Raw genomic sequence first — 25,455 nt, forward strand, 5'->3', positions numbered from 1 at the left:
GTACCTGCTGAGTCCCAGGGGAGGGAAACCATCATTCATTGCTTCTGTGAACTCCAGCACAGTCAGAGAACTTCTGCCTGGTTCTTCTTTCCCCTGCAAGTTGTGTAGGGACAGAGGTCATCAATGGCCTTGGTAAGAAGCTGTAACATTTGTGAGTTCTCACTGGTTGTTTCCACAGCTTTTTATTCCTGTGCTGGCTAAAGTAGGGCCAGCCAGCCAGTCAGCTGCTCTGGGACTGTCAACTGGGCTGCAGGGAACTGTCTCATCAGAGACCGAGGCTTCATTACTTGCTTGCCAGAGTGTGGTCTGGAGGGTTGTTACTCCTTTAAACCCTGACAGTCTGACTCTGGGATTTCTGAGTGCCCCAGAACACACCTTACTGTCTCCTCTTCACTAGCAAGTAGCCCCTTTTTGATTTTTTGTCACATGGCTGTCAGTGTGAAGAGGCACAGCTAGGTGAAGTGCATGTACGGTCCCCCGCCCTGCTCATGAACTCTCTGCAGGGAGACACCAGCTAATCTGCTTCTCAGAAATGTTCTTCTTCCTGTAAAGAATGTGCCAAAAGGAGCTTTGTACTGCTGAAGGATTTGGGGAATGTGTCCTCAAATGTAAAGGTGCGCCCATGTAATGCCTTGAAAACAAAGCCTGATGGGAGCAAGTGAAGCAAAGCGTTTTCCTATCTTGTAAATAGCTTGTTGTTGGAAAGTCACATTTTATGACTTTACCCAATGTAAGAATTGTGGAATCTCTCCAGTGCTTGAAGTTGTTGTGGGCTACAGGGCACTCATGACTGCGGTGTAAGATATGGATTACAGAGGGATCCCTTCATGGAAACATTATGAAGTGAAAAAGGGTAGGACTAGTGGTTGATTCAGCTTGCTGGAAGCCTTTGGGCTATACAGCGGTAAAAGTGGTTTGACTATTTCTTCCCCCTGCTGTTAGAAGGTGGACCTAAAAATGGGTCAAGAACTATTCTGCTAGAATTCATCCTGGTGAATACGGAGATGCTGCACCTCGATGCAGAGCTGAATACCAATGTGAACTGAAATCCCCTATGAGCTGGTAGCTGAAGCCCTGGAGTGCTTCAAACACAGGGTTCTGTCTATTGCAAAACCCACAAGATAGGAGAGGGACATCTGGTGTGAGAAGGAGCCAGCAGGTGTGAGCAGCGGGTGGGCAGCTGGCAGGGGAAGCGGAACGCCAGTGCAGCACAAAGGTTGCATTTCCTCCAGTTCAGAGAGGGAATGCAGCAAGGGCCATGTCTACACTAGCCTGTTCCTTTCGGAAGGGGCATGGTAATGAGTGAGGTCAGAAGATGATAATGAGGTGCTGCCATCAACATGCAGTGCCTCATAAGCATAATGGAGGACAGGGCGACTGAAAAGTGCCACTTTCGAATCTTGTACCATCTGCGTAGGGGGGGGGGGCCTGTCGAAAGGACCACCTATTATTCAAATGTCCCTTCTTCCTGTTTAGTTTTATGAAGGGGCGAGTGTAGACAAGTCGAAAGTGATGTGTCAGGGAGTGCAGGGACTGGGCAGACTTGGAAGTGGGGCATTTGAAGTGGGTAGGGAGAAAGTTTGGGTGTGTGGATTGGCTCTTTCCAGTATAGGACTGCTGAGCCTGAGAGGCAAAGGGCACTGCTCCACCTGCTTGAGCTGGGATACTTACTTGAGGCTTGGTTGTGAACTCTGGGTGTGGTATTTTCCCAAGCTTATGCCATATGACTTTTCTGCCTCTTTCATTAAAAGCTCATTTTCTACACTCAGGCTCTGTGCTTGTGAGTGGGGAAGCATTGCCCCTGCGAGGCACCCAGGGCTGTGCAAATTTCCCAGGCTTCTGGGTGGGGGCTTCAGCTGGTTCTATGTGAGATGGATGAAAAGGGACCCCTCATTGTTGAAACAGACCCTGGTTGCTCCCGACTCATTCTGACAAAAGGCTTACATTTCACAGCTGTAGACCCTCTTATCAGACTGAGCTCCTTCATGAGTCCCTCAGTAAATCAAAGGGGTGACTATCCTCCAATCTCTTTCATAGAGTACTGGAAGTGGAAGGGACCTCACGAGGTGAAAAAGCCCAGTTCCCTGCACGTTTCCTCACACGGACTCCCCAAATGTCAATCAAAACTCCAGTAGCTGAGATTTATTCCCCACAAAAATATCAGTTGCGTCTGTTTCGAGGTGATATTGGTTCAGGAGTCCAGAACTGTGACAAGAGAAAGAAAAGAGAAATTCCAGTCTAATTCCTAAAAGTGCTCACGCTGAGCCAGATTGGAAGGTTTCCCTTCCGCATAACTTCCAGCAGTTTGTGCTTCCTGGGATGCTTTTCCAATTAGGCCACGTCAAAGGCTTCTTTGTCTTTCCAACATTGTTGCTGCCTTCAGTGTAGGTACAGGAGGAGAGGAGAAGTGATCCTGTCAATGTCCCTTACTTTACACGCTCCTCTGGGTGCCAGAAAGATCCTCAGTGTGTCTCAGAGCCAGGCACCTCAGGGCAAACAGCCCATTGAGCAGCTGTCTTTCATGGCAATTGTGAACCTGTTGCCTACATGTCCCTTCCTGGTGAATGGCCAGGGATGGTAACTTCACATCTAGCTGGGTGTGGGTCACTCCTTTGTTGCTACTGCAGAGTTAGTCCCTGGGCGTTTCTCAGATTCACAGCAAAGAAAGAACAAACACAACGAAAAAGCAATTTTTTTGTCTTCCAAGGTAAGAAAGGTACATTTTTGAGAGAATTTTATCCCTCATTACTTCCACATATTTGTGTACCCCACTGTCCTAATGGATAAGGCATTGGCCTTCTAAGCCAAGGATTGTGGGTTTAAATCCCACCTGGGGTAAAGTCCTCTCTCCCTTCTGTCAGTCTCAAGGTAAAGAATAATGTGACCTTTCAAAACCAGACAGTGTCACTGGAGCAATTCTGTGCCAGGGGTGCTTTCTGAAATGCATGAGTGTGCATTTATGCAAATGAGTTGTTGCATGTTCATATCACTACCACATTCAGATCTGTGGTGTGCTTTAGGTTTCCTGAAGCTCTGCAGGCAGGAGTGACTCTTACTCAGCAGGAGAAGAGCACATTTATTAGCTGACAGGACACAGCGTCTTACAGAAGAGTCAGTACAGCAGGCAGAGACAGCCAGTCCAATCCATGCTGGGAGGAGGAGGCCCTGAGGGCCCCCAGAGCTGGGTCCTTGCCCCCTCCTTTGTCTCTCTCCCTTCCAGCCAGGACTTAACTGCTTCCCAACTCCCAGTTTCAATTTAAACTCCTTGGGCTCCACCTCCCCCTTTGTCTGCAGTTCAAAGGTGTTACCTGGTCACCAGGTTACCCTCAACAGGAGCCCCACACCCTCTCTGAGCCACTCACATACACACACACACACACACACACACACACCCCTCCACATCACAACATCTTCTGAAGTGGCACACTCCCATAGCCCCTGCAAAAGAGAGGCTCCTGTGGCCACATCCTGCGTGTATCAGACAGAAGTTGGGCTGTGGAGAAGGAGAAAGGGGTTGCTTGAGAAGAAGCAGATCATGAAAATAGGCCACTGTGGGAAAGGAAGAGACTCAAAGCTGTGGGTACCCAAGAGACTCTTGTTACTACCTGCCTTCAGCCTGAGGAGACGGATGGAGTGAGCTCTCTTCCGCTGTCAGCACAAGCACTCTCCTCTTCCTGCCCTGGGCTTTGCCGTTCCTCTGCATGCAAGTGACAGACACTCCCTTTTGAGTCATTGATCTTCAGGCCCCTGCAGGACAAACCCGGCTTCCCCAGCTCCTTTTCCTCCCCATGTCCAGAGTGCTTTTACAAATGGAGTTTAATTAAACTTTCTCTCTCTAGAACAAAAAAGCAGTAAAGTAGCACTTTAAAGACTAACAAAATAATTTATTAGGTGAGCTTTTGTGGGACAGACCCACTTCTTCAGACCAGAGCCATAGCAGAACACACTTGATATTTAAGGCACGAAGAACCAAAAATAGACATCAAGGTTGACAAATCAGAAAAAAATTATTATCAAGGTCAGCAAATCAGAGAGTAATGGGGGCGTGGGAGTCAAGAGTTACATGAAGCCAAAGATACAAAAGAGCCCCTATAGTATCTCAGAAAATTTGCATCCCAGTTCAAACCACATGTTAATGTGTCGAATTTGAATACGAAAGAGAGTTCAGCAGTCTCGTTTTCCAAAGCAGACTGAAATTTTTTCTTCAAGATGCAAACTCTTAAGTCATTAACAGAATGGCCCACTCCATTAAAATGTAGACTAACTGGTTTGTGAATCAGGAATGTTTTGATGTCTGTTTTGTGCCCCTTAACTCTTTGTCTGAGAGAGTTTGAAGTTGTCAACTTTAACTGCTGTTTTTGGTTCCCTATACCTGAAATATTGAGTCTGTTCCAGTCTGGCTGTGGTCTCAAGAAGTGGGTCTGTCCCATGAAAGCTCACCTGATAAATTATTTTGTTAATCTTTAAAGTTCTACTTCACTGCTTTTTTGTTTGGATAGTATACAGACTAGCACGGCTTTCTCTCTGTTACTTTCTCTCTCCAGGTGAACCCTACAGCTGCCTCCCACAGACCTGGCTTCTCCCACCCACAGAGCTACCGCTGCTAAGGGATGCTGGTGATTTGTGCATGAAGGGCAGCTTTCTCCCATCTGCCTGGAGCCTCAGCAGTGATTACAAAGAAGAAGGGGAGAACCTACTTACGGATCCCATGTCATCCAACAGGTATTGCTGGGTTCGCGTTCAGTGTCAGTAACTCCTCTCTGGGTGATTCCATACAAGCCCCCTCCTTCCAATGGGGCGTGCTAAGCAGGCATGCTGGAGGAGGCTAATGAGGTGCTGGGATGCATATGTAGCACTTCATAATCGTAATGGCCACCTTGGGAACTTCAAAGCCGCTGACTTTGAAGCACTGACAGGCAGCGTAGCAGCAGTCAGAAGCCCGGGGGTGAGGGCCAGGCACACCCCGCACACCCCTCACCAGTACTCTCTCATGTCCTTCCCCTGCAGGTCGTCCATGCAATCAATGCCCTGCTCCTCCAGAGGCTTGTGCGGCTTGGGAACCCGGATGCTGCCATCGCGGGTTTTGCCATCCTGGCCTCCCAAATTGTTTTGGGGCTCCCAGGCAGAGGAGTTAGCTCAAGTGGCAGAGTGCTCGAACCCTGGTCCTTGTGTAAGTGAATAGCTCTAATTCAGAGCTCCTCCTTTCCTGGCTATGTGAAGATCATTTATAGGTCCAGGGCACAAATGGAGCTCATGTGGAAAGACAAAACACGACAGAGTGCTGAGGAGGACAGCGAGCTGGAGAAGGGTTGTTTTCTGTCCTCTTGGGGCATGTGGGGATCGAACTGAAGAGAAGAAAATCCTCTTCTGCTCTCTGAGGGTGACAGAAATACCAATTTTTCCCCTCTAGAACTGAGGACGAGAAGAGACTTTTCCTGCCTAAGGCCAGGAGCTCAAAGGAGACAGAGCAAGAGAGAGAGAGAGAGCAGAGTCTTGGCTGGGCATCTCCTGGGATAATGATTGGAGCTAGTTCAAATAGCTATTTTGAAACAGGAGCTTCAAAACCGGCTCCATTGTCTGTAGATGCTGAATGTCAAAATAGCAGAGCAGTATTTCAAACTCCACGTTGTGTGCAGCTGCGCTATATCGGAATCAACAACCCTGGAATACCTCTTCTGGAGTCGCTTATTCAGGAACAACACTGCCGTGCAAACACAGCCTTTGTGACACTTTGCTGTAGCCATGGGCGGCCACAGGGATGTTTTGGCCTCTGGAATAAGATCAGTGAGTCAGAAATTATGCTCAGACACAGGGGAATTTGCTGAATTGGTAGAGCGCTCACTAAGCATGCGAGAGGCTTTGGGATAAATGCCCACGTTCTCCAACAGAAGTGGTGTCTTTTTTCCTTCTTTTCCAAGGCAGTGCCAAGCCAGGAGCGAAGCTTCTCCAGTGCCCCCTTCCATTTCCTACATTTTGCCCCCTGCAAAGAAACAGCCCATTTGGGTTCGAAAGCTGCTGGACCCCGGCCTCCTTGGCCTTAAACATTTCCGTTTAAAACAAAGGTTAACCTGGGTCATGGGCTATGATTACCTAATCTTTCAGATGTCGCCAGTTCCCCATTTCTAGGGAGCTTCCAGCACTGACCACAGTCTCCCCAGTACAGCAGTCACAGGACACCTGTCCTCTGGGTCTTCACTGGCCAAGGCCTTTCCCCAACCAATGTGGACCATGAAGGCCCTGTGGTTGCCATGCCAGTCTGAGCACTGGAGTAGGTCTGTTTTCTTCTGGAGGTGGGGGACAGTTTCTTACACCCCTGAGTGACACCACCTAATTCTTGAGCACAGACCTGTGCAAAGAGTCACCCCCCTTGGGAGTTAAACTTCCCCAGCTCCTCTGTCTGACAGGATCGAAACTCCAGCAGAGCGAAGCAGGCCCAGGTGGGGCTGGTGGGAGTCAGGTGTGGGCAGACAGAAGATCTTGCCTGGATGCAGGTACCATGGCTTAGCTGGTTAAAACACCTGCCTTGTAAGCAGGGAATCCTGGGTTCAACTCCCAGTGGTGCCTTCATGGGGTCCTCTGTTTGTGGACAGGATATGGCCTTGTGCATGTTAGCTATGACCCCCAAAAATACATATTGATGATTTCCTTTATGTGGGGAGGGCTGCTAAAAGCTCAGTGCTCCTGGCTCCTCTGTGTGGAATGGCAGAGCCTCATCAGCATTTCCCTTTCAAAAGTGAAGCCATGGCCCAAGTAAATAGCTCTTATGGGAACCTTTCGATAGACATTTCAGTGTGCTGAGAATTACTTTTTTTGAAGCAAGTGTGAAGAGAGAGAAGAAAACTGGAGTTTAAACATTTGTATGTTCTGGAGTTGTTAAAAGAATTCTAGTGTTCTGTTACGCACACACACATTTCTTTGTTATCAGCTGTTGCAAATGTTTCAGCTGGAGCCTGGCTCTGCTTTTCTACTTTTTTCCCCACGGCTATGTCTGCACTGGAGAGCTCTTTTTTCAAAAAAGCCGCAACTCTTTCACAAAGTCCTGTGGAGCATCTACACAGGAAGGCTGTGGCTCCACTGCCCAGCCCTTTTGGAAGTGGCATGGAAATGTGGCCAATAAGAAATGCAAATGAGTTGCAGACTTAAATATTGCATGTGTCATTTGCATAACCACTTGGGACCTCAATTCTGGAAGAGCTGATATTGAAAGTCCCAGTTGTGAGTGCAGCTGCTTCCCTCTCCTCGAGCAGCTGAGCCAGTAAAGGACTCCCCTCAATTTCCAAAAGGTCCCCCATCCGCATGTGGCAGGGCAAGCAGTGGCTTGAGGATGCAATTTAGCAGAGGGCAAAATAGCACCCAGAACCCAGTACAGCTTATGAAGTCTAGTGGTTTTCATGTTTGCCTAACACACAAAAGGGCCCTGGTTCAAAACCAGGCAGGAACATAAATGCCTTGGCTTGTTTTGCCTTCTCTTATGCCCCTGAGGGCTCATCTCTTTCTCCTGTAACCTCTCTCTCTGATAAGCCCAACACCCATGTGACAGAAGAAGTTGAACCAGACCCTGTTGTCCAGGAGGGGAGCCCAGCAGATGCATTGCTGCTGGTGCACAGAAGCTCTCTCCTGGCATGTACTTGAAGGGTTTTCCTTCACTGATTTCACTGGCTGGGAACCACAGAGCTATCTTTGCCCCTCCTCCAACCGAAGCTGTGCCAGGCAAATGCCCCTGCCCTATCCCACGTGTTCCCTCCCAGCCACAGCCTGCTCCTGAACCTGCCTCCCAGCAGCTCCCTACCTCACAGACAGGCCTGGCAGAGAAGGGGGCAATAAAGCTGGAGCTGCTGTGCTAACAGAGCAGCTGGAAAGGAGCAGAGCATGTCAGGAGGAGACACAAAGGCTGCAGACCCTGCCCATGGCCCTGGTCTGTACCCACCCAGCAGGGACACATGCACAGAGCTGGGGCAGGGCCCAGCCCCAGAGTAGAGAATGGTCATGGCCGGGCTGTGCTGCTCCCAGGCCAGGGCACCACAGGGCCCTGCTCACCCCAGGAAGCAGCACTGCAGGGGACAGGAGTGAGCGTAGCCCTGTTGGGCCAAACCTGCCCATCCGGTGTCCCCGGCCAGACTTCCTGGCAGGGCTGAAGTTGGGACATATGAAAAAGTTCCAGGCACGTTGGGTGAGGCGGCCGAGTGGTGAAGGTGATGGACGGCTAATCCATTGTGCTCTGCAGGGTTTGAATCCCACCTCACTGAGCCTTTATAGGCACCATCCTGCTGAGCTTTGTTGAGTTCCAGTCCTATTGTGTGATGCTACTTGTAGCACAGCTGAGCCGGCTGCCTCCCAGCGCCTGTGCTGGGCAGACTCCAAGCACAGTTCAACTCTGTGAGGCTGAGCTGAGCTCTGGCTGCCAGAGGTGGGGGGGTGGGATGATTTCATTTGCCTGACAGGGCCCAGCCCATCTCCAGTGTCAGACCAACAGTGCTACACTCACCTCAGTCCCCTGTCGCCAGGGTGCAGGGGTTCAGTGCCTGAGCCAGACAGCGTGGCAAGGTGGGGGCACCCCTGGCTGAGCTGCACCCAGTGACATGGGCAGCTGTCTCTAAGGAAAGTCCTGTTCCCAAGGCTGAATCAGGGGCTCTGGTCCCTCCCAGCTCCTGGGCTGGGCAGTGCACAGCTGGGAAAAGAGCAGATACTTGCCAGAGGGGAATGAATGTTTCTCTGTCCCGACTGCAATAGATTCTTCCACAGCACCAGCTAGAGGCCCTGAGGCAGGTCTCCATTCAACTGTGCCACCCTGGACAAGACTTGAGTTCTTCTGTGCTTCTCAGCAGCTGAGGAATGCGTCTTTGGGCCACAGCTCCTGTCCCACAGCTAAAAGGAGCCCCACAGTTAAGAGGCCCCACTTGGGGATTGCCCAATTTTGTACCACCGTGTGATGCTGGCCTCAGCATGCCTGCTGCTTTGGGGGTGGGTTTGGTGGAGGGGAGAAGCCAGGCCGGGGCGGGGGGAGCGGGGGAGGCTTTTTATGGGAGTCATCTGGCCACATGTACTCATGGTCCTCCCATCTTCTTAAGCTGTGCTGAGGTGCTCTGTGGCATTAGAGCCATCCCATGGATGTGTCAGTACCAGCAGCTGCACTTCCGGGTGCCCAAAGGAGGACAGGTGAGCTGGGCTGCTGCCCATAGCCTTCACGCCCCCAAAGAATGGGTCCATGTCTGGGAGGCCCTATGGGAGTACTTTGATTGGGGGATCAAGTGAGCACCATCCAGGCCTCCCCTGCACACTCCCACCACCACCAGCATACCCCCCCCCCACCACCACTCACTCACTGCCCCCAACACCCACACATTACCCCCACCACCCGCTCACTGCCCCCCACACATAGCACATGCGGGGGTTGTGAAAAATGAAAATGATTCCTCATTAAACAACCTAAATTCTCGCCTCTGAGCATGGAACATAACAAACACCATCTGAACTAACTATGTAAAATGGGGGGATAACTATATACACTCACTATTTACATGGGGGGAGACAGGGGGCACATGGGACTTTCCGAGGGTGAGGGTGCTGGTGGCCGTAGCCTTATCCATGGGCTGCGGTGTGCTTGGGCCATAGTATGCCAGGGTCATGGCCTGGGGGCGTGTGCCCTGTGGGGTACGTGCCTGACAGTCCATCGCCATGGTCTGGGAATGACCATTGGGCAGATGTCCGGCTGGAGCTGTGGGATGGGACGTCCAGCAAAAGCTCAACCTCCTCGCTGGGTCACTTGGGTGCTGGGCTGGATGGTCCTTGCTCTGGCCCTGGGGGTTTGGAGCTGGGCTCTGGTCCTGACTCAGGCTTCACTTTCTGCTGGGGCTCCTCGGCCATGGTGTCAAGGAAGACCTGGAGAGAGTAGGTGTCCCTGGGGCCTAGGATGGCTTTGAGCTCCCGGTAATAGGGGCAAGTGGTGGGGACAACCCCCAGACCAGATGGCTGAGTCCTGCACCCGGGCATAACCCTGCTGCAACTCCTTGACCTTACGCCTGATATGGTGAGGTGGGCAGGAAGGGTGACCCAAAGTGGTCAGGCCCTTGGCCAGCTGGGTGAACACTTCTGCACTCCATTGCTTGCTTCCCATTACGTGGAGCACCTCCTCCTCACTCCAGAGGTCACAGAGCTCAGACTCAGTGCAGGAAGGGCCCCACTTCCTGTTCCAATGGCTGGAGGTCTGAGAGCCATGGGATGGCCTGGTGGGGGAGCCCTGGAAGCACTCAGGGGGCTGGCTGACATCTGGTCTCTGGAGGAGCACCTCATGGTATGGCTGCTGCCTGCATGGTCTCAGCTTCCTGATTGAGGGTTTCCTGGTCCTTGCAGCTTTAAGAGCTGATTCCTGCCATGGCAGACCCCACTACTTCAAAGTAGAGGGCTGCAGAATGTCTACACAACTCCTCCTTGAACTGTCTTTGTTTGTACTAGAGCCAAGGAGAAGAACACACATTTCCTGCCAGAGGCCGGGACAACAGTGAAAACTGTTTGGTAGGCTGAGAACAGTAGTGCAAGAATGGAAGCGCCCAGCATGGGGCTTGAACCCATGATTCTGAGATTAAAAGTCTCATGCTCTGCCAACTGAGCTAACCAGGCCACAAATAAAACACTCCATACAGCCTATCACAGAGTAGAAAGAGTCAAATGTGCCTGTCAGCTGGGCAAAGACAAATGTGTGGGGCAAAGTGCTCACAAGGGCCGGACTCCAGTCTTTGTTATCTGGGCTGCAGGAGGTGAGATGCAAAGAAAACAGGCTGTTGGAGTGAATCTTGGCCAAGCCTTTCACTGGTGCTGTGAGCTCTCCCGAACACCTCACGCACCTACGGCAATTTCTGCACAACAAATGAATGCTGACACCATTGATCTCAGCGCAGAGCCGGTGCAGTCAGTAGAACACGTTTCTTTTTCATACAGAGTGAACACACATTTGCAGAGAGTTTTCTGTGGTAAATTGCCTGTTAGTGACTCTCCAGAGAAAGGGGCATTCGTGGCTCACAGACTGTTGTGCTTCACAACAATGGGCGATGGGACGAGAAAGGAGGAACCTGATTCATTCACTCTTCAGTTCCACTGGGGAGAGCAGCACCTTAACCAAGTGTTTTCCCTGCCTTCAATTTGCTCAGCATCAGCTGGATCAGGCTCTGACCTGCCCCAGGTGAACGTTGGTCGTCCAGCGCAGTTAGTCAAGAGGGAAGGAGAACGGGACAAAGAGGCTCCTTCTCATGCTCATTTTCCTCACCCTGATTCCTCTCCAGCCTCATGGGCAGAGCGGAGGAAGGAGACTCCCTGTGGGGAAGCCCCGGGGGTGTCTGAGATGGCCCCAGCCCTGCAGCCTGTCCCACATGGCTGGTGTCAGGGACTCTCTGTGAGGTCATCACCTTCCAACTTCTTTTAACCAATCAGCTGAGGTGCTGTAAAAGGCCCTTGTGATGTCACTCCCACACCTGCCCCTGGCCAGCAGGGCTCGTGTCCTGCCCCTGGCAGCCCCTTTGCATGGCTGAGCTGCTACCCCTGTGTCACCCCCACTCTCTCAGGGACATTCTGGGGCTCTAGCCGGCTGCACATGGGAACAGCAGAGGCTGCTCTGTGCCACAGGCTCTTTGCAGAGATCATCTCATCTGACGCCCCTGCAGATCACAGGCCTCCTGTATGGTGCAGTCGGGAGTGTGGCACCAAAGCGCACACCAGACAGGCACTTGGTCTGCACTGGAACACGCCCAGGGCTAGAGAAAGCCCCACACCTCTGGGGTGTTTGAAGGATATTAATGCAGTGACTGGAAGGGAAAGGACCCAAAGTCCACACTTGTGGGTCTGTATCATAATTCACTTGCAGAACATCTCTGTGCTCAGGTCTGCACATTTCACAATTTTATTTCTCTCTCAGGTTTACATTTAATTCTCTGAGCAGTGAGTTCTGAAATTCCTAATCTGGCCAGAGTAATGACCAATAGATTGATAGCTAGATAGATAGACACCAAACATCAATCAATCAATCTATCGAATTGGGAATACTTCTACCATTCATAAAATTCCTTCCCTTTAATTTTAGTTAAATTGAATTCCCCTTTAATTGCAGCAAGGGAGGTTGGAGATTTGGAAATATTTCCTGTCAGGGCAGTTAAGCACTGAAATAAATGGCCTCAGGTAAGGGCAAAGTCTTCATCTTTGGAGATATTTTAGAATTTGGATAAATATAAATAAGGAAACTTTTTACATTGGTCCCCACTTTTCATCCCTGAAATTAGCAGCTCCCCCAGAACCTGTCTCATGTGATCAGACCTGACAGAAATTTAAGTGATGTTCATATATATAAAAATCCCATTTGGGCGCGTGGAAGAAAATAAGTCTGCAGAAAGGAAAAACTGAGAAGCAGTAACAGATTTCATCATTTTTAATGAGGTGGATGAGCCTGTGACCCAGCAGCTGACTGGGCTCTGCCCCCCTTAGGGAATTTCATAAGACCGAAGACTTTGGATCTTCTGTGCCCTGCTTCTTGGCCTGGGAGTCTCAACTCTTCTCTTTAGTGGACGACACATCCCCTGCAGGCCCTGGGGGAGGTAGGGAAGGGGGAAATCACATATGCAGGAATTGCCCTGTGTTTCCCATTGGCCAGGAAGGGGGAACCACAGCCAATAGGAAGTGGTGGGTGGTGTGTTCAAAATGTCACAATGTGCTTGGAGACACTTTCCCCTCGCCCCCAGGAGCTGCTGCTAGTGGGAGGTGAACCTGCTTTACCCCACTGCACCACCCCATGGCTGCATCACAGTTTGATATGCCCCCAATCTACGCTGCTGCACAAGGGATACTGCTGCTACCCAAAGCCCTGCAGCGCCTGGAGGATTTGCTGGAGGCACAAGACTGTCTACGCAGAATCTCTGAGCCTGTATATCAGTTCTGGCATCTCCAGGGCCTCTCTGTTCCCTGGCAGCCTGGCCCACACAGCACAGAAGGAACACAGGGCTGGGACTGGGGACTCATCTGCCCAGCTCCCATTGCAATGAATGCAATCAACTGGGAAATGTTGAGGTGCCCTATGCAGCTGTGCAGTCAGCATATGGATAAGGACGGCCCTGCCACTGTGTACTTCGCTGGCAGGGAGCAATCTAGAGCCCTGATGGGAAGAGATTCCAGCATGCACATGTGGTGAGGCTGGCCAGCCTGTTGGGAAGGGGCTTTGGCCATTTCCATCCCTCCTCTCTCTTGGCTACTTACTTCACGTGACTGAGAAGGACTTGGGCCCTGGACACAGCCTGGCCAGCCTTTCCCCATCCCAGGAGATGTTCTTCATCACAGGGGTCTTGTCCTGTCCTCATTGTGTTGACATGATGGCCAAAATTCTTACTGTCCAAATACACCCAACCAGGGGCAGGGTCTCCAGCCCATGTGGCAGAAGAAGGCTTAATAGTCACTACCTTTACATAAGGGACAGGCTTCCTCATGGGTCTGGAAAAGGTGAGGCTGGGGCTTGCCTGGACCCAGCCTCCCAAAGCACAAAGCCAGCCCCCAGAAGCTCGCACTGCTCTACACAACTCCCACAGGAAGGTGCAGCAGGAGCACCCTGGCAGTGGCACCTGCCCTCCACAGCAGTTCCAGTGGTTTTCTTTAATCTCCGTTTCCTCCCCAGTTCTGCTGGCCTCAAAGCTCCAGGAATCAGGGAAGTGATAAACACAGGAGACCACTGCCCCAGCCAATCGTGGTCCCCAGCACTTCTGCAGAGGTTGTTGTGGAACTCTGGAAATCCTCTTCAGTGACATTCAAGTGTCTAAGTGTCTGGCTGAATCACTGCCCAGGCTGCACCTGCAGGAAGAGGCTGGCAGCAGAGATTGTCAGCAGGAGCAGATGGGACTAGAAATCAGGGATGGAAGCTGGTAAGACAGAGGCTTCAGGTAAAGGGCAGCCCCTTGTAGGGCTGAGGGTTCATAGCCAGCACAGCCAAATGAAGGGGTGTTGTAGGAAGCAGTCCAGGGAAGGAGAAGGGAAAGCTGAGAAGGGAAAGCGCAGAAGTGCTGCATGTGGAGTCCATGCTGAGCTGCAGCCAGAAGGAGGGATTCCCCCAACAGCCACTGAGGGTGTGGCATAGATGTGGCTTGTGGCAGGGAACAAGAGGACTGCCTGGGTCACTGTGGGAGTGACAGGGAATTAAAGGACTGTAGCCTAGAAAGGGGGAAATGCCAAGTTATCCAGGAAAAAGGCAAAGCTGGAAGCTGGACATTTGCGGCTTCCACCAGCAAGTGGTGCTGCCCCAGTGACAAGGAGGGACATAAACGCTGGGAGGACAACATCTTAACAGAGCTAATGCCTGAGCTGAGCCATCCAGTAGCAAAAGGCTGCTTCATCATACTGACGAATGAACAGAAGGAAAACATGCAAAGAGACATCGGTCCCCTCAGATGTCTGGGTAAGATATCAGAGAAAGGCAGAAGAAGGGCTTGCCTGGGACTTGAGCCCCGGAGCTCTCCCACCCCTTGAGCAACATGCCACCATCAGAATGGAGGCACTGGGCATACTCCAGAACCAGCCTGGAACACACAGCCAGTGCTCTGAGAAGTCCTGCACCTAACTTCACCTTTCCAAGGTTATTTCCAAGCTCTCTTCACAGTCCTGAAGCAAGAAACCAACTTCCCACTTGGAACAGGTCACAAACCCCTCTGTCAAAACAAAAATCAGTCAAGGAGCACTTTAAGGACAAGGAAAACAATTTAGGAGGCAAACTTTGATTGGACAGACCCACTTCTGCAGACCATAGCCATACCAGAACAGACTCGATATTAAAGGCACAGAGACCCTAAAACAGTAATCAAGGAGGACAATTCAGAAAAAAATGATCAAGGTGGCAAATCACAGAGCAAAGGGGTGGAAGCCGGGGGTGCGGGGGAGGTCAAGAATTAGATTAAGCCAAGTATGCAAATAAGCCCCTTTAGTGAATCAGAAAATCCCCATCCCAGTTCAAACAATGTGTCAATGTGCCGAATTTGAGTAGAAAAGACAGCTCAGCTGTTTCCCTTTGAATAGTGGTGGGAATTTTTTTTTCAGTAACATGCATACTCTTAAGTCATTAATAGAATGGTCAGTCCATTAAAATGTTGACAAACTGGTTTGTGGATCCGGAGTGTTTTGATGCCTGTTTTGTGCCCATTAACCCTTTGTTGAAGGGAATTAGAAGTTTGTCCAACACACAAAGCATCTGGGCATTGTTGGCATATGATGGTAAGAGAAACGTAGGGAACACAAAGTCAGGGAGAGCAGCAAACACACTCTGTGGTGGGAGCATCAGGGAGTTCAACTCAAGACTTCTTGCTCCCTGAGCAACACTCGGCCTTGCAAAACTCATCTTTGGAGGAAAAGCAAACATCACATATCAGAGTTTTAGACAAAAACAAAACCAACCAACCCCCGCCACACAAACCCCAGCTGCACTTGACTTCTCCTTGCCAAAGCCTTCCCCACACTTCCTCCTGCCTGGAGGGAGATTCAGCTGGTGCTGCTGGGCTCAGTCATTCACAGCTCTGCCTGGTCTGTGTGACCCCACTCAGCACAAGTTGAGCTTCCTCCGGTGCCTTATAAGATCCAAACAGCATCAAAGCTGGGCAGCCCCAAGTGTTGGGGCTGGCAGGGAGTCAGGTGTGGGCACAAAGCAGAGCTTTATCTGATATTTCAAGGAAAGAAGTAGAAAAAGTAGTGGTACGACTATAGAAAAACAAATGCTGGAGAAATAAGATCATGCGAGAGATGATCAAAAACAGCAGAGAAAGAACGTGTCAGGAAATACCCCGACTATATAAGATTGTATGGAAGGAAGGAAAGTCCACTGAGGAACGGACAACAACCGTGCTAGCGACAATACACAAGAAAGGAAGTGCACAGAAGGTTTGACCTAACAAGTCATCTAGGCAAGCTACTGCTGATGATACTGATGGAGAGATTGAGATAAAAAATAAAAGAACATCTAACAGGCAAGCAGGTGGGATTTGGGAAAGATAAAAGGACCATACAGCAAATATAGATACTAATATTAATTGCAGAGAAAGCTCAATGAAAGAACAAGGACATCTGCAACTGCTTCATTGTTTGGGAAGGAGGCTCTTGAAGAATTTCAAATTTCTACCCCACCATCAACCTTAGTCTGGACCAGTCCACAAAAGTGATCCACTTCCTGCACACTACTGCAACTGTGCAGATAAGCGATGGTCACTTAAATACCACCCTATACCGAAAACCCACAGACATATATGCTTATCTACACAACTCCAGATTCCATCCAGAGGAGACTACATGATCCATTGTATACAGCCAGGCACGAAGGTACAACCGTATTTGCGCTGCTCCATCAGAGACAAACATCTACAAGACCTTTACCAAGCTTTCCTCAAACTACAATACCCACCAAAGGAAGTGAGGAAACAGATTGACAGAGCCAGACGGGTACCCAGAAGCCACCTGCTACAAGTGGTCTCACAAGGAAAACAAGAGAACACCACTGGCCATCTCACATACAGTCACTACTTTAGACCTCTCCAACACATCATCCATGATCTGCAAACCATCCTGGACAATGACTCTTCACTCTCACAGCCCTTGAGAGGCAGGTTTGTCCTCGCATACAGACAGCCTGCCAACCTAAAACAACTCCTCACCACCAACTAAAGATCACAACATAGTAACACTAAACAGGGAACCAAGCCCTGCAACAAACCTTGCTGCCAGTTCTTCTCGCATATCTACACCACGAATATCCTCACAGGACCTAACAGCAACCATACCATCAGGGGCTCCTTTACCTGCACATCTACTAATATAATATATACCATCGGGCACCAGCAATACCCCACTGCAATTTACTTTGGCCAAACTGGACAGTCTCTATGAAAAAAACTAAATGGACATAAACCAGACATCAGAAAGGGAAATGGAAACAAACCTGTGGGAGAGCACTTCAATCTCCCTGGACACTCAGTAACAGATTTGAAAGTTGCAGTTCTACAACAAAGACATTTTAAAAATCAAATTGAGAGAGAAATCTCTGAGCTGCAATTTATTTGCAAATTTAACTCCATCAACCAAGGATTAAACAGATACTGGGAGTTGCTGGCTCCTTCCAAAAGCAGCTTCTCTGCCCTGGGTGTGAACAGCTCCACATTAGACTCTGACAATGGGCCACATCCCCCTGTGTGATCTGACTTACTTTTTCCTATTTTGATCCAAACTACTGATAATGGGCCATTTCCACCTGGACAGAATAGACCTTGTCAGCTCTGGCCCTCCCTTTTACTGGGACCCCACTCTTGGTGTTAGGAGAACCATACTCACACCAACTGAGCGAGCCAGCCTGCACAGTGACAGCTCACAAGGGCCCTTTCAGAAAGGAGCAAGAGGCAGCTGCAGGGTCCCTGGGGCCTCTGGAATTCACTTGCTACCCCTCCCCCACTGCTCAGAATCCCCACAGCAGGTGGGAGAGAAGATGGTCCAAGTGCTCTTTTGTGCCCTTGCACACAGCTGAGCACAGACACCTCCAAATGCCCCTGTCCATGGAGAGCTTCCTGGGGAGCAGCCAAGAAGAAGGAAGTGGGGAGGGGTCTCCCATTGCCTCAGAAGAAAAGTCTGCACTGGAGAATGTGGGTATCGATCCCACTACCTCTTGCATGCTAAGCAAGCGCTCTACCATTTGAGCTAATTCCCCTCTGCACAAGGAAATGTTCTGCCCCAGCCACCTCATTATTGAATCCATATGTCCCTGCAGCTCCCCTGACTCCTTTCCCAAGATGACACTTGTAAAACCAGTTCCAACCAGCTGGCTGAGCAGTTTCGACAGTGGTGATAATAACGTCACGGTGACGGTTTCAAGCTCCAGGTGAGCCCTTGGGGCATCTTGACTAAGTGGCCTGGCTGCTGTGGAAGGGGAGGTTCCAGCACGCACAGGGAGTTGTGCAAGTCCAGCCTTGTGGGAGGGCTCTATGGGAATCCCTGCCTACATCACAATGCCACTGCCTGGGGCTGCTGGTGGTGCTTTCTAACAGCTCTGGCTAGTAAACACACCCAGATGGGGCACTCTGAAAACAGCTCTAGAAATAAATCACACACATGGCCAGAAATTAAAAGCATAAAAATATGCCCCAGGGCCCCAATGTGAATCCCTCCTCCCACAGACGCTGACTGTCCATCATCTCCTCTGCAGCTGCTCTCAGAAATGAAGCATCTGCCAAAGCACGACATGCTACAGACCTCTGCAGTTCACAGAGCCACCCCTGTTGTGTGTATATCACCAGCCCATGTAGATCAGTGAAACTCTGAGCCCAGGGAGGTGACACAGGCAGTGGAACCTGTTCAGAGGCCATCAGGCACTGCAAAGCCAGGCTGCCAGGCACCAGCACCCCCAGGCAGTGGCATTGTGATGCAGACAGGGATTCCCACAGAGCCCTCCCACAAGGCTGGCACGGAACAGCTCCCTGTGCGTGATGGAACCTCCCTGTCCATAGCAGCCAGGCCACTTCATCAAGATGCCCCAAGGGCTCACATAGAGCTTGAAACTGTCACCATGGCATTATTAGCAGCTGTGTCTAAAAAGCTCAGCCAGGCAGCTGGTAGGAACTGGGCTAACAAGGGTCAGGCTGCTGCTGTCCACCAACATAAGCCAGCCAGCTCATGCCCCCAGCTCCAGTGTGGACAGGCATTCTGTCTGTACTGTCCGTGCGCCTGGATCATTTCTGTGTTTCCAGTTTCCATACGCTGCTTTCCAGGTTGGGTCTATCATAGAGGCGGCATATTGCCTTCTGCCCTGGAAATGATCCCGTGTGCTGATTCTCAGCCAGTCATTCCCAGGCTGTTGTGTGGAGCACTGGTGCTCCATGCAATGGGAATGGCCGTTCTGGGAAAGAATTTCCATGCTCGTGATATTTTTCCTTCTCAAATATTAACTAAGAAGTGACGTGTCTCTAAAAACCCTGATGGGTTTGAACAGTATTTCGGAGGGCCGGGACCAGCAGTTTTCTGCCCTGCGTGGGCTTGTTTTGGTGGGGGGCTACCAAGTGGGAAGAGGAAGGAGGCACTAGAAGCACTTAGCCCCTGGCCTGACACTGCCTTGGAGAAGAGGGAATAAAAACACACCTCCCCCTGGAGAACGTGGGCATCAGTGCTACTGTCTCTCTCGTGCTGAGCAAGCGCTCTACCACTTGAGCCAATTCCCCTCTGGCTGAATGAGCTCTTCTGACCCACTGAACTCATTCCAGAGGCCACAGCGTTCCTGCAGCTGCCTCATGGCTGGGGCTGGGGCACACAAAGTTACGTCTGCACAGTGGTAGTCCTGAAGTTTGACATAGGACTTATCAGTAGGACTGACGAAACCCAGGGAAGCATCTGCTCCTAAATAGCTGCTCGTCTGTGAGGCGCCAAAGGACTTCTTGTTGTTTTTATCAGCTACTGGCTCTTTGCTGAAACGTGGTCCTGAAGAGCACCCAGAGCTCCTTTTCTGAGGGTGGTCTCAGGGTGCGCTTCTTGCTCAGGATGAGAAAGCTGCAGGGTTCCCAAGCCCAAACTAGCCCTTCTTCTGCCTTTCTCTGACAGTGTGTCAGGACAAGTGGGGGCTGGTGGCTGGTGTCCTTGTGTGTGTTTTTCTTCCCTTCATTTGCTCAAGATGTGGCCCCTGCTGTGACGACACCTGTCCCGTTTGCTGTGGCAGCACCTCTCACTGGCAGAAGCTGCAAAGGTCCAGCTTTTGAGTCAGCATTTGTCTGGATAACTTGGCATTTCCCCCCTCCTGGGACCAAGTCCTTCAATTCTCTGTCACTCCCACAGTGACCCTGCAGTCTTCTCATTCCCTGCCACAGGCCTGGTCTACACCATGACCTCAGTGGCAGCTGGGGGAACCTAGGCCCATCCTCCATCTGCTCCAGCCCCAGGGGGACCTGACACCCCATACAACTGGGCTTTCCCCTCCCAGCTCTCACTGCTTCTCGCTGGACTCCTTCCTACACCTCCCCCTTCAGTTGGCTGGACTGGCTCTGAACCCTCAGCCTCTCAAGTGTCACTCTGTGAATGTCTTGTCTCTTTACTCACAGGGCCACCTTCTGACCCATGGCAGTGGTGCTGGTGTTAGCCTGTCTCACTCATGTCTTGATTTAGGGGGCTCTGGGCCAATGCATGCAGCCAATGCAAGCCCAGCTTCCCCGACACACTCACTGCCCTGTGGTGTGTGTGCGCCCAGGGACAGGATTGGAGTCTGTGGTGTTAATGATATGACTTTAAATGCTTGTACAGGGACAGTGGAGCTGCACAGGCCAGAGCCCAGATGAGGCCAATTCTCTCTCTCTCTAATCGGTTGCCCTACAGCACCCGAGGCAGAGGCCCAGGCCAGGCAGCTGCAGGGACATTAGCTCAGCAAAGGTGCCCACTGAATGTGTTTCTACAGGACAAGGTGAGCCCAGGGGAGGAGCAAAGAAGTTCACAATAGCACAGGAGGCCTCTTTAAACAGCCACACCTGCCCCTCGGGTGTCCCCAGCCAGCCAAGGAGTGGCAGAAAGGTTCCTGGCAGTGCTCACCTTGGGATGTTTCAAAAGCCCAGGCACCACTCAGGTGAGGTGGCTGAGGGGAAAAGGAAAAGGATTGCTAATGTGTTGTACTCTGCACACTGCATTCAAATCCTGTTATTGTTTGGCCTTTCTGCTTCCTTTCCTACTGAAGTCTCTTCTGTGCCTCCTGCTTTCAACACACGCCATCCCCGACCCTGCTGGGTTCCAGCTCCTCTGCTGGGCAGACTCCAAGCACAAGGTAACTGCATGAGGCTGGAGGGGGAAGCTTTAATTTTCCAAGGCAGGGCCCAACATATCTCTGATGTCAGCTCAAAAGTGCCACACTCCCCCCTGCTAAGCAGGGCCCCAAACACACCTGGGGAATGCGATGCCTCAGCCAGGCAGAGGGGAAAGGACAGCTGTGACTCAGCTGCAGACAAGGGCATGGGAATCTGCCTGGGAGGGAAGGCCCTTTTCCTCAAGGCTGCCTCAGGGGCTCTGGTTTCTCCCAGCTGCTGGGCTGGGCAAGGGGCAGACCTTTGCCCTGGGGAAATGAATGTGGCACTCCCCTCTCTCTGCCCTTGACAGCAGTGCATCTATTTGCAGCACCTGCCACAGGTCCTCCTGAATTCCTAGAAGGGCTGCTGTGTTCTTGAGGCTGAACTTATTGCAGGTATATTAGTGAACCAACCCAACAAGAGACCCAGCTCCAGGGAGCCTCATTCCTCAACCAAGAGGAAGAAATTGTCACTCACATGCACAAAGAGTCCCCCTTGATTTACAGACCGGGAAGAGATTTACACTGAACAAACAGAAGGTCCCACTGAGATTTGAACTCAGATCACAGGATTCAGAGTCCTGAGTGCTGCCCATTACACCATAGGACCGGTCCCTTTTTTTTTTTTTCTCAGCTCCTGTAACTATTTTTAAGCTGGCACCCTGCAGCGCTTGCCACCCTCCAGCTGTTTCGCCACTCAGGACACTGCTTCCTGCCCCATCTCTGCTGCTGTCCTCCCCCAGACATCAATCCCTGCCCTTCTCTCTGCTAAGCCCAGAGAGACTAGACAGGTTCATTATTCTTTTAAAGTAACCAGCCTGGAGAGAACTAATGGAGAGGCAGAGACAAGACAGGCTGGTGGTGATTGTCGAGGAATACCTGGGTGAGGGAGGATACAATAACCCTGGCTCTGAATTCACACACATTTAAAAGTGCGCAGATAGATGTGGCTGAATGGGATACATTTTATAGACTCTCAGTGAGCACCTCTATGCTCACATCACTCTCTCTTGTCAGATGACTGAAGGGTTTGCTAGGGTTATATGCATTGGCAGTAGCAAATGTTGAGGGTTCATCTCCATATGAGAAATACGCATAGAATAGAAATCCAGAATGTGATGGGAAAAGGGAGGTCTTTAGATTTGAACAAAAATCTCTTAAACTGTATTTAGACAGCCTACCACGGAACTGTACCACCACACACAGAGTGCTCCTTGGATTCATTCATCTTTATTCCCCTGCAGGACAAACACTGTTTCTCCCAGCTTCTGTCCCTTCCCCAGCTCACAGTGGTTTTCCAAAGGGGGTTTGATTAAACTTTGTTTCTCGATGCACATATTACAGCTCATCCCCTGCTTCTCTGGTTTCTCCCACTAACAGAGCTACAGCCACTTAGGGAGACAGATTACCAGCATGTGTGGGGCACCTCTCTCTCATCTGCTTGGAGCATCATCAATCACTGCAAAAAGAACCTGCTGAAGGACACCCACCAATCAATCAGATGCTGCTGAGTTTGCAGTCAGTGGCAGTAATTTTTCTATCTGGCACTTTTGATGATCCTGCAGCTTGCTTCCTTGAGATGGTTAGACTGCAGCTGCTATTTAGGGCCACAGAGGTACAGACATTTCAGTGCTCTACTCTGGTTCTGCTCCCCCTCCTGCAGAGAGGGCAAATGGAACCTTTGCAATTGGCCCACATTTCAAATAAGGTATTTCCAGATGAACCATGCAATTGGCAATGCACAAACTGCGCCAGTTACTTTGAGATACACCTGCAGTCTAACCATAGGCGGTCAGTGTCTTTCCTCTTCCTTTTTGGCTGCCACCCCCAAAAAAGCCATGCAGGGGTGAGGGCCTCTTAGCTGTTGATCCAACCTTGGCTATGACTGAGCTGAGCTCTGAGGTGTACAAAGCGGTGAGCTGCTCGTGTTTCAGTAGTGCAATGGCTTGGGGCCAATATTGCAAAGAAACGTTCTGAGTTCAAGTTTCCTCTACTGTACCAGATGCTGTTTGGGAAGAAGGGGCTTTTGAAATCCAGGGGAGTGTTTCGAAGGGTCCCCTATTACACTCACAGCATGTATTCTGAAAGCAGCACTTTCAAAGCAAGAGTGGCTGCCATTCTGTTAATGGGGTGCTGCACATTCACGGCAGTGCCTCATTAGCATCTGGCGACGTGGCTCATTACCACAGCCCCTCTCAAACAAGAGGCTAGTGTGGCCAGAGCCTCTGTGAACTCCCAACCAAGGCTGTTGTGGCCTCCCTCAGCCAGATATTCCCACCCAATCACCACCGAGCTTGCCAATCTTTGCATCTCCATGACTTCTTTCCAGACTGGTAACTGGAAAAGCAAAGAAAAGAAAAATGAGCTCTGGGGGCTTCAGAGAAATGTTCCCCTCTGGCCAGTTGGCGCGAGTAACAACAAGGGTTGGGAGCGATGGCTGGGAGTGGGCAGGGGAAGATGGGGCAGGAAGGAGCACTCAAGGAAAGTGACTCCCCTGGCATTTTACAGCCCTGCAGCACAAGCCAAACCCAGCTGCCCCAGCTCTGAGAGCGGCACCTGGGTGTGCTAGTGGCTGAGTGCCCTGGCTGGGGCTGAGAAGTGGCCGTGTCAGCGTCTCACTCAGGTCAATTCTGGAAGGGAGTTAAGCTAGTGAAAACAGCCCAGGGGCAGGGAAGTGTTTCCCTGGACTCTCCGGCATTTTAGTGGGTCTGGCTGCTTTGGAGCCAGGACACTGACCTGTCCTGCTGCAGTCGTTACCCCAAAAGGGCTTGGGGGTTCCAGTCTCAGACACAGCACACAAAGCCGCCCTCAGCAGCACTGCAAGAGCCACCCCACAGTGTAGCAGTCGCTATGTGCAGGTTGACCTGAAAGCCCAGAGCGGCTCCTTTCCCACAAGGACAGGAGTGTCCAGGAGGGCCTGGAGCACTGACCTGTCACGAGCATGTGAACCTTCAGAACATCCATTGTGGGTTAGAACAAAGGTCCCTTCAGCCCCATGTCCTGTCAGGTCCAACACCAGGGGCTGCAGAAGGTAGCAGCCCGGCACCCCTGGGAGCTGAACCCAGCAGCTCCTGTGTGCTCCTTTCAGCTGTGGAGCAGGAGATATGTCCCAAAGAGCCTTTTCCCAGCTGCTGAGAAGCACAGAAGAACTCAGGACTTGCGTGGGGGGGAACAGTTGAATGGAGACCTGCCCCAGGCCCTGTGGCTGGATCTATTGCTGTCAGGGGCAGAGAAACATTCCTTCCCCGGGCAAGTATCTGCTCTTTTCCCAGATGTGCACTGCCCAGCCCAGGAGCTGGGAGAGACCAGAGCACTGCATCAAGCCTTGGGGAACCAGCAATTCACTCAGAGGCAGCTGCATCTGTGCCTGACCTCAGCTGAGTCAGGGCTGCCCCCTCCTTGCCAGGGAACTACACCCCTGGCTGTGTTTGGGCCCTACTTAGCTCCAGGCAGCAGCACTGCAGGGGGCAGAGGTGAGTGGAGCTGACACTGGAGTCAGGCTTGGCACTTTCAGGGCAAATGAAATCATCCCACCCCCACCTCTGCCAGCTGGAGCTCAGCTCAGGCTCACAGAGGTGTCCTGTGCTTGGAGGCAGCAGGCTCAGCTGTGGTGGAAGTAGCATACCAATATAAGGCTGGAAATCAACAAAGAAAGATGCGATGAGGATGGGATTTGAACCCATGCGTGCAGAGCACAATGGATTAGCAGTCCATCGCCTTAACCACTCGGCCACCTCATCTTCTCCTGCTGCAAGTTTTTCATATGTCCCAAAATCAACCCTACCAGGAACCTTTCTACAACTCACTGGTGTGCCAGGGACACAGGATGGGCAGATTTGGCCCGGCAGTGCTACTCTCACTCCTGTTCCCTGCAGTGCGACTTCCTGGGGTGAGCAGGGCCCCAAACACAGCCGGGGTGCAGCACCCCAGCCAGACATGGGGACAAGATTGGGAGCAGCCCTGGCTCAGCTGCAGCCACTGACATGGGCAGCTACCTCTGAGAGAAGGGCCTGCCCCTAAGGCTGGCTCAGGGGCTCTGGTCTCTCCCAGCAGCTGGGATGAGCTGGGCTGTGCACAGCTGGGAAAGGGGCAGACACTTGCCTGTGGGGTTGAATGTCACACTCCCCTCTCTCTGACACTGAGAGCAATAGATCAGTCTGCAGCACCAGCCACAGGGCCTGAGGCAGGTGTCCATGTGGCTGTCCCACCCTGGAAACCCTGGGGTCCCTGCTCAGCAGTGCCCACAGAAAGGCTCTTAAGAAATAACATAAGAACATAGCTGCCCTTACCCAGTCGATAAGGTGAACATAAGAACGGCCATACTGGGTCAGAGCAAAGGTCCATCTAGCCCAGTATCCTGTCTGCCGACAGTAGCCAGTGCCGGGTGCCCCAGAGGAGGTGAACCGAAGACAACGGTCAAGCGATTTCTCTCCTGCCATCCGTCTCCCGCCTTCAACAAAAGGCTCAGCACCATCCCTTACCCCTTGCTAATAGCCATCTATGGACCTAACCTCCAAATATTTATCAAGCTCTTTTTTAAACTCTGTTCGAGTCCTGGCCTTCACAGCCTCCTCTGGAAAGGAGTTCCACAGCTTGACTGTGCTCTGTGTGAAGAAAAACTTTCTTTTATTAGTTTTGAACCTGCTACCCATTAA

General features: G+C 51.3%; 5 non-coding genes across 5 annotated transcripts; 1 reads left to right on the plus strand and 4 right to left on the minus strand.

Moving 5' to 3' along the window:
* The first annotated feature begins 6,490 nt into the window (after positions 1–6,490).
* TRNAT-UGU (transfer RNA threonine (anticodon UGU)) lies at positions 6,491–6,564 on the plus strand. The gene has a single exon. It is a non-coding gene; the product is annotated as a tRNA-Thr (tRNA).
* A 3,980-nt stretch (positions 6,565–10,544) lies between these two features.
* Positions 10,545–10,617, minus strand: TRNAK-UUU (transfer RNA lysine (anticodon UUU)). Its single transcript has one exon. It is a non-coding gene; the product is annotated as a tRNA-Lys (tRNA).
* A 7,008-nt stretch (positions 10,618–17,625) lies between these two features.
* Positions 17,626–17,698, minus strand: TRNAA-AGC (transfer RNA alanine (anticodon AGC)). The gene has a single exon. It is a non-coding gene; the product is annotated as a tRNA-Ala (tRNA).
* Positions 17,699–21,338: 3,640 nt separating this feature from the next.
* On the minus strand, positions 21,339–21,410 carry TRNAQ-CUG (transfer RNA glutamine (anticodon CUG)). Its single transcript has one exon. It is a non-coding gene; the product is annotated as a tRNA-Gln (tRNA).
* Positions 21,411–24,458: 3,048 nt separating this feature from the next.
* TRNAS-GCU (transfer RNA serine (anticodon GCU)) lies at positions 24,459–24,540 on the minus strand. The gene has a single exon. It is a non-coding gene; the product is annotated as a tRNA-Ser (tRNA).
* Between the last annotated feature and the right edge of the window lie 915 nt (positions 24,541–25,455).

This window comes from Carettochelys insculpta, unplaced genomic scaffold, assembly GCF_033958435.1.
Source record: "Carettochelys insculpta isolate YL-2023 unplaced genomic scaffold, ASM3395843v1 scaffold_0035, whole genome shotgun sequence".
Taxonomy (NCBI): Eukaryota; Metazoa; Chordata; order Testudines; family Carettochelyidae; genus Carettochelys; species Carettochelys insculpta.